The following is an 8698-nucleotide window of genomic DNA, read 5'->3' on the forward strand; positions in this document are numbered from 1 at the left end:
TTCTGTGCACTGTGCAGTGTGGAAGTGGCGAGGTTCTGTGCACTGTGCAGTGTGGAAGTGGTGAGGTTCTGTGCACTGTGCAGTGTGGAAGTGGTGAGGTTCTGTGCACTGTGCAGTGTGGAAGTGGTGAGGTTCTGTGCACTGTGCAGTGTGGAAGTGGTGAGGTTCTGTGCACTGTGCAGTGTGGAAGTGGTGAGGTTCTGTGCACTGTGCAGTGTGGAAGTGGTGAGGTTCTGTGCACTGTGCAGTGTGGAAGTGGTGAGGTTCTGTGCACTGTGCAGTGTGGAAGTGGTGAGGTTCTGTGCACTGTGCAGTGTGGAAGTGGTGAGGTTCTGTGCACTGTGCAGTGTGGAAGTGGTGAGGTTCTGTGCACTGTGCAGTGTGGAAGTGGTGAGGTTCTGTGCACTGTGCAGGGTGGAAGTGGTGAGGTTCTGTGCACTGTGCAGTGTGGAAGTGGTGAGGTTCTGTGCACTGTGCAGTGTGGAAGTGGTGAGGTTCTGTGCACTGTGGAAGTGGTGAGGTTCTGTGCACTGTGCAGGGTGGAAGTGGTGAGGTTCTGTGCACTGTGCAGTGTGGAAGTGGTGAGGTTCTGTGCACTGTGCAGTGTGGAAGTGGCGAGGTTGAGATTAAAAGTTGAGAAAAAGGTTTCAAAAACTTTTTCAAAGCCAATCGGCAGTTTTCTGAAAAAGCTATGTTTCTATGTCAGTCGATTTTTTATGTCAGTCGATTTTTCAAAAATAGCAGACCTACAAGCTCGTAGCGCGACACCGAGTGCCGCGCTACGAGCTTGTAGATCAGCTATTTTTCAATAGCTAAAGCATAACATAATGCTAACACCAAAAGGGGATGTAAAAGGATCAATACTGCAATGTAGACGAATGTTACAAGTATTACTCACTTGAAAGTAAAAGTACTCATTAAGTTCAAAGTGTATTCAAAATATTTTGAAAATAGCAGATTCGGTCTGGGCCGGTTTAGCGGTCCAGACCCCTTGGCTGGTAATCTAGCATGACAGTGTGTCGCGGGTTCGAGTCCCGATCCCGATCCCGACGAACTTTGCTGTGTGTCTACCCCCCACCCCCCCATCTCTCTCCCTGTTTCCTGTCTACCTACTAAACCTCTATCAATAATGGAAAAATGCCCCAAAAAATATCTTAAAAAGAAAATAGCAGATGTAGAAGCTGTGTGTGCGTGTGCAATTGTGTCCATGTATGTGTTCACTATAAACCATAAACAAGCAGTCTTATATAACTGTTCTAAAAAAAAATGTTCTAAAAATAAAAAATATTCTAATTGCATACAAATTACACACAGAACAGAATCAATAAAGTGCTCAACATTTTATGGAGAACACTCACAACCCTGCATGCATGTATGTATGATATTTGTACAGTACAGTATAAAGTATAAAGTACAGTATACTAGCTACAGTAGCAGGAATCAGTATTGTGCTTCCTATATGACAGCCGTATAGTACAGTATAAAGTACAGTATACTAGCTACAGTAGCAGGAATCAGTATTGTGCTTCCTATATGACAGCCGTATAGTACAGTATAAAGTACAGTATACTAGCTACAGTAGCAGGAATCAGTATTGTGCTTCCTATATGACAGCCGTATAGTACAGGGGTTCACAGCACGTGACCCACAAGATACGCATTCAATGTTTTGAACATTATTTTCAAACATGATTTTTTTAGGGCGGATATATATGTTTGGGAAACAGTGGTATAGTACAGGGGTGGGCAACTTTGACGATGGATTTCTACACTCACTCCAGAGGGACATTACTGTCATAGAAAAAATAGCCGATCTACAAGCTCAAAACGCGTTGCACTGGGACGCGTTTGGAGCTTGAATTGGAATCCTGAAGTTTTTAATCTGTATTTAATATTGTATTTAAACTTGATATATGAACTAAATACAAATTGGACATAAAAAAAAGAAAATACGTTTTAACACAAGTCAGTAAGCTATATAGACCGAAGTAATTCAAGCGGGTCATGTTTGCATGTTTGGAATTGTAAACAGCTGAAATCAATAATATATCAGTTTTCTGATATTAACCTGAGGGCCACATTTGATGGTGGGGGCCTCATGTGGCCCCCACCATGGGCAACCGCCAGTTGTAGCTAAAGTATGGGTTAAACCCCTACTGCTCCAGTGCCGCGCTACAGTATATGAGCTTGTAGCTCTGCTATTTTCGAAATATCGTGAAAATGTGGCGCAAATCTTTGAATATATATTCTTTCACAGCGAACGTTTTTAACTCAAATCTTTGCTTCTGGGGGGTCCCTGGAACAACATACTTTCAGATGGGGGTCGTTGGCCAATTACGTATAATTTTTGGGGTCCTTGAAATGGAATAGATTAAAAACCACTAACGTAGAAACATGTGTTTTTCTGAAAATTAAATGTGGGGATCCTCGACACGAAAACATTTGAGAAGTACTGCTTATTAATTGTATTCACTTCATCCAGGTCAAATCAGGTGAGAGGCACTGGCTTAAAAGTGCACAAAATGTCCATTAACTCACAGTTATGAATTTCAATTGCAGCTTCAATGTTGTTTTAACTAATGTTTCTGTGGTTATGTAAGTTTTATGCATATTATATGCTTCCTGGCTGACACATAGCTGCTTTCAGCTCTGGAGTTTGCATGTGGTTGTCAGCGATTAGCCTCACAGATTACATAAACAAGCTGGTATAAAAGATAACAAGCCAAAAAAAAAGAAAAAAGCGTGGTGTGTGTTTTGTAAAAACCAAACAGAACACTGAAGCCCTACACTTTGACGAGTTAATGTCAGTAATTTGTCTGTCACTGGGTCGTTTGATGGAGGGACACGGAGACAAACGTCCCACCCAGAGTTCTGCTGACACACGGCGGCCCAAATTGAAAGACAAATATTGTTCAGGGCATTGCTTTAATTGGGGCAGCGGACGGATGAGACACAGGAAAGAATTGACCCGCTCTGGTCAACCCAGTCCACCACCCCCTGACCCCCCTGCGGTTGTTTTGGGCCACATTACAACACATCTGATGCAGGGTGCTTTTCTTTGAGGCGGTGATGAAGAGCAACGCGTTTGTGCGTGTGTGTGTGTGTGCGTGTGTGTGTGTGTGTGTGTGTGTTAGTGTGTGTGTGTTGTGTGTGGGTGGTCCCACACAGTACCATGATGTGTTGAAAAGAGTGATTTGTTCGTTAGTTTTCTAATTGGGAATAAAAATGAAACTGTAGGAGACAGACAGACAGTACTGTACACATATCAGACAGGGCAGACAGGGCAGTTCAGGGCTGCAGGGGTTCAAAAGTTAAAACTAATTTGATTTAATCAAATTCATGATTTAAGAAAAAGGACTCCAGATCCTGTGGTTCTTCCAAACCCTCCTCCAACCATGGCGAGCAACCCCCCCCCCCCCCCCCCTACCCCGAGACGTGACGACAACTGTCACGCCTCCGCTCCGCCTGCCAGCTCCAGAAGAGGTTCGGGCGGTTAGGGTTAGGGGGAGATGCAGCTAGACGTCTCCCCAACCCCCTTAAGCTCCGGGCTCCGGCACGGCCTTGGGCCTCACCGAACCGCCCCAGAAGAGGTTCGGGCGGTCACAGCGCCAGGGCCCGGGGGGAGATGCAGCCAGACGTCTCCCCAACCCCCTTAAGCTCCGGCACGGCCTTGGCCTTGGGCCTCACCCGAACCGCCCCAGAAGCGTCGGAGGCTCCTGACACAGACCACTGTGAGTGGGACTGTGTCCAGCCACACGTCTCCGTGTGTTGTTTGCACAAGTGCACCTACTTGAATAAAGGCATTGCACAAGAGAAAAACACAAAAACAACACGAATGCCGGGGGAGCATGAGCCCTCTGTTAGGAGCAGCCCCAGAGCTCTCTGAAGCAGAGGGAGGGGACCGATACCCAGTGGTGGGGTTAAGCGCCACTGGCCAGACGGGTCATGCCGATATTTCAGTGGGTTCTACTCCCGCAATGCTCAACCGATACCTCAAGACCTTCAATTTCAAGATGCTGACGGCCAAGTCCGTGGTGCATTCTCTACACCAAAACGACTGGTTCACGTCAATAGGACCTAAAAGACGCCTATTTCTCCACATCCCAATCTATCCGCCCCACCGGAAGTTCCTGCATGAGGTTCGGGGTCAGGGAGAGGGCGTATGAGTACACGGTTGTCCCTATGGTCTGTTTGCAATGAATCAATATTGCAATCAGACAAAGTGCACAATCTCCATGATGTAGGCCGAATTCTCTCCCAGCTATGGTGGATTCTATTATTAACCAGTATCAGTATCGCTCATACATCCAGCCCCATGAAATGTGTGTGTGTGGTTTCTATCTGTGTGTCCCAGTAAAGCATGACTGTTGAATCTAGATGTTAATGAATTTAATAGTTCCATGATTTCTCCATCAACCATGAACATTGATGTTCCACATACACACACTGTGTCCATGTGGAATGTGCGCACACACGCGCACGCACACACACACACACACACACACACACACACACACACACACACACACACACACACACACACACACACGCACACACACACACACACACACACACACACACACGACGTTGGTGTTCCTTATTATTTACTTTTACGTTTATTTCATGCCAACTGGAAAAGTGACGGAGCAGATGTGTTGTGTGTGTGTGTGTGTGTGTGTGTGTGCATGCGTGCGTGCGTACGTGTGTGTGTGTGCATGTGCGTGTGTGCGCCTCATCACGAGAGGAATTTGTTAAGTAATCTGCCTGTGGAATTGAATTATGTCGTCATAGAAACGAGGATTAGGTTATGGGATGTTTTAGAATGGTCAATTACTGTTACTACCACAACACATGTGAGACAGACAGAGGAGAGAGAGAGAGAGAGAGAGAGAGAGAGAGAGAGAGAGAGAGAGAGATCAGAGAGTATAAGGAAGATAGAGCAGAGAGTGGAATAAAACGTGAAATATTTAAAAAGAAAGACAGACAGACAGACAGAGATTATAAGGAGTGTGTGTCAGATAGCCTTTACTTTTTCTAATTAAAAAATGGCATAGAAAAATAACAGATCGACAAGCTCAAAACGCACCGGGCCACGTTTCAAGCTTGTAGATCTGCTATGCTTTTGTGTGACACCATAGCTTGAAAAAAAAAAAACTTTAAAATATGGAGGTTTCTGCTCGACAGAAATTATGTAATGCTTGCGCGAGAGGTGTCTAAAAAGCATGCAAGAGGCCTAGTAGGTCTAGTCTAAAGCCTAAACCACACCGGTAAAAATAGCAGATCTACAAGCTCGTAGCGTGGCACTTTTGAAAAATCTTGAAAAAGAGTTCAAATCTTTGAATTTATATTCTTTCACAGTGAACGTTTTCTTTTTTTCGGCTTTCGCCTTTATTTTATATATTTTTTATGGAGCAACAGACAGTAGGCTGACAGGAAATGGGGAGAGAGATGTGGATTTGGGGATTTCATGGGGGGAAGACATGCACTAAAGGCCGTCGGGATCGGGAGTCGAACCGCGGCACACTGCCAGACTGGATTACCAGCCAAGGTGCCTGGACCACTGAGCCGTGGCCCACGCCCACAGTGAACGTTTTTAACTCATATCTTTGCTTCTGGGAGGTCCCTGGAACAACATATTTTCACATGGGCGTCCGCAGCCAAATTCAGATCATTCTGAATAAAGTCCAGGTCTGTTCATTCTGGGCCCTCCGACTTTATAGCAGACTTTTATTGTTAAGATTGTTTGTTGTTTTTTCCCCGACCTTTTTTTTTTCTTTCTTTTTTTAGACGGACCTATACTAACAGGAAATTCATCATCCCAACCTGTACAGGCTGTGTCTTGGACCAAAGAACATAATATCCAGAGACAAGCTCCTGCTCCGTCCCAGAAAGCTCTACTGTGCTGATAACCTAATCCGTCCTCAGGACAGGGACAAATACATGTCACAGGCAATCAGAGCAGAAAGGGCACATCTTCACACAGTGCTGCTGCTGAGACGCTACAGTAGCTACTGTACAGCCCAGTGGCGGAGAGTATACAGTAGCCAAGTACATTTACTCAAGTACTGTACTTAACTCCTATAGCGCCATTGCCGAAGATCATTGTCAATTGAAGCCTAATCGCCTGTATCTCCTATTCCTTGTACCAGATGGCATTTTGGTCAAAACAGCGTTTCTTTGACGGCACAGAGCCGGCGATGTAGAGCTCTCCAGTGCACCGGCATAGATCGATCATGTAAACAAGGCCTGTCTCGGCAAACCCGGAAGTTATGCAGGAACGCCTACTGAGTGGCAAAAAACTACTTTCTGGCCTTGACAGCCCATACATCCAAACAGAAAAGTCCTATCTGATTGCATTAAACAACGTTAAACTCACTTTGCATGTTGCTTTGCCACTCGATGTGCCATTCACTTTAAGCGCATGCGCATAGCCTCTATTTCAGTGTCCATGAACTCCATGATGTCATGGACACTGGGCTCATTTCCTTCCTGGACTACAATTCCCATAATGCTTTGGTCTTTGGTGCACTGCTCCTCCTTGTGGATAGGGGGAGGGCTGTCTTACTCAGACAACATGTAGTCCAGGATCGTACAGTAATTGAGCCCAGTGTCCATGACATCATGGAATCCATGGACACTTTGAAATGCTGAAATATCTAAAAACACAAATTACCCACATAAAAACCCCAGGAAAGTGTTTCTTGTCTCCCAAAATAAAATAAGACCTGGTTGCAAAAGGGGTGAAGTGGCCCTTTAAGTACATTTTGATGCCAATACTTATTTTTCCACTCAACTTTTGTATACTTTTTTATATTGAGTAATTTCATACTGTAGTATTTCTAATTTTACAGTACTTTTCCCACCACTGTGTACAGCCCTGCACATATAGTAACTCACAGCTCAGTGGCCTTATTTGTCTTCCACATGTTACTGTCAACGCTGGCAAACAGAGCAATAACCAGTCCAAATGTCTGGTAAACAGAGCAATAACCAGTCCAAATGTCTGGTAAACAGAGCAATAACCAGTCCAAATGTCTGGTAAACTGTGAAAGATTCTGAAAAGGCCAGGATAGTTCAGTGAGATGTACACTTTTTCCAACAGCTTGCCTGCAACCCCCCAAAAACATTCTTGCAATCAACAAAAAAAAGAGAGATACAGACAGAAAGTCAGACAGACGGAGAAAGAGAGTAATAAAGAGAGAGAGAGGGGATGGGGGGTTCAGAGAGAGGATGGGGGGGTTCAGGATGAAGGAAACTGAAAGAGTGATATAGAAAAAGACAAAGATAGTCTGGAAACACACAAACTCAGCCCCCCAAAGATCAAATTGAGACAAATTGAGAAATTAGAAAAAGTGAGGAGAGATATATATATATCCCATTTTGGGCGGGAACCCCTTTTGGTATTAGCATTGTTATGCTTTAGCTATTGAAAATTAGCAGATCTACAAGCTCATAGGCGCTACGAGCTTGTAGGTCTGCTATATTCTTTTTTAAATCGCTGACAAAAACTGACATAGAAACACAGCTTTTTCAGAAAACTGTCAGGATTTAGAAGACATTTTTAGAATCTGATCTCAGTTCAAAATGAGAAAGAGAGAGTCAGAGAGAGAGAGAGAGAGAGAGTCAGAGAGAGAGAGAGTCAGAGAATACAGAGAGAGAGAGAGAGAGAGAGAGAGACAGAGTATACAGAGAGAGAGAGAGAGAGAGAGACAGAGAGAGACAGAGAATACAGATACGGAGAGAGAGAGAGAGAGAGAGAGAGAGAGAGAGAGAGAGCGATGGGGGAAAGGCAGAGTAGAAGCAGAGATGAAGAGAAGAGCCGACGGGAGCTGAACCAAAACAGTCCGTCGAGATCAAAAGTGAACTTTAAATCAGATCTGTTCTAAATTTTATGTCACCGTGGAAACCAACCCGATAAACCAAAACAAGAGAGAAGGAGGACAATCCGATAATCGTTACAATGTCTCACGGAGGGGAAAACGTCTCTCTGTAGATTTATGTGTTTATGTAAATCGCTGCAGTGAAATGTGCTTAAAGGATGATAAAATGTTTAGCCGAGGTTTAAAGGGATTTGTCGTTTTCTACTTGTGTTTGTTCAATTGAGGTTTTACCCTGAGTACACTCGTTCAAGTAAAAGCCTGTGCGTGCGTATACAGAACACCACGTGTATGTGCACTGAATATATGGTGTTGCTTACCCCCCCCCCCCCCACCCCACTGTGCTGAGAGCAACACAATGTCTGGATACAAATACTGGCATTACTATACTATATGCTATTGGCCTGTATTGCACTTCTCTCTCATCCTTTTCTTTCCGTCTCCCTGTCTCTCGTCTCTGTTGGTCTGTGAAAACATCAGCAGACCACACACAGGGATATAAAGGATGTGTCTTTCACCGGCGCCGCTTTTCCTTTTTCTCCTTTGTACTGTACATGTATCATTGTGTATGGTGCAGTACATACATTATATGTTCTATGGCTGCTATGTTGATTAATTTATTCTGTACGACCACAATGGGTCCCCAGGACTTTATTTTTATTTTTTATTTTGTAAACCATTTTTCACCCCTGTGTCAATTATCTATTGTGACCCTGGGCTCTACAGTCTACACACCCTCCGCCAACCTGGGGAGAGCAACGGACTTGAACTTACAGGTGTTATCCTTTTAGCCTTAATGTGCCGTTTACATTTCAGACTATA

The sequence above is a fragment of the Protomyctophum bolini genome (assembly GCF_963924005.1).
Source record: "Protomyctophum bolini genome assembly, chromosome: 17".
In the NCBI taxonomy this organism is placed as follows: Eukaryota; Metazoa; Chordata; class Actinopteri; order Myctophiformes; family Myctophidae; genus Protomyctophum; species Protomyctophum bolini.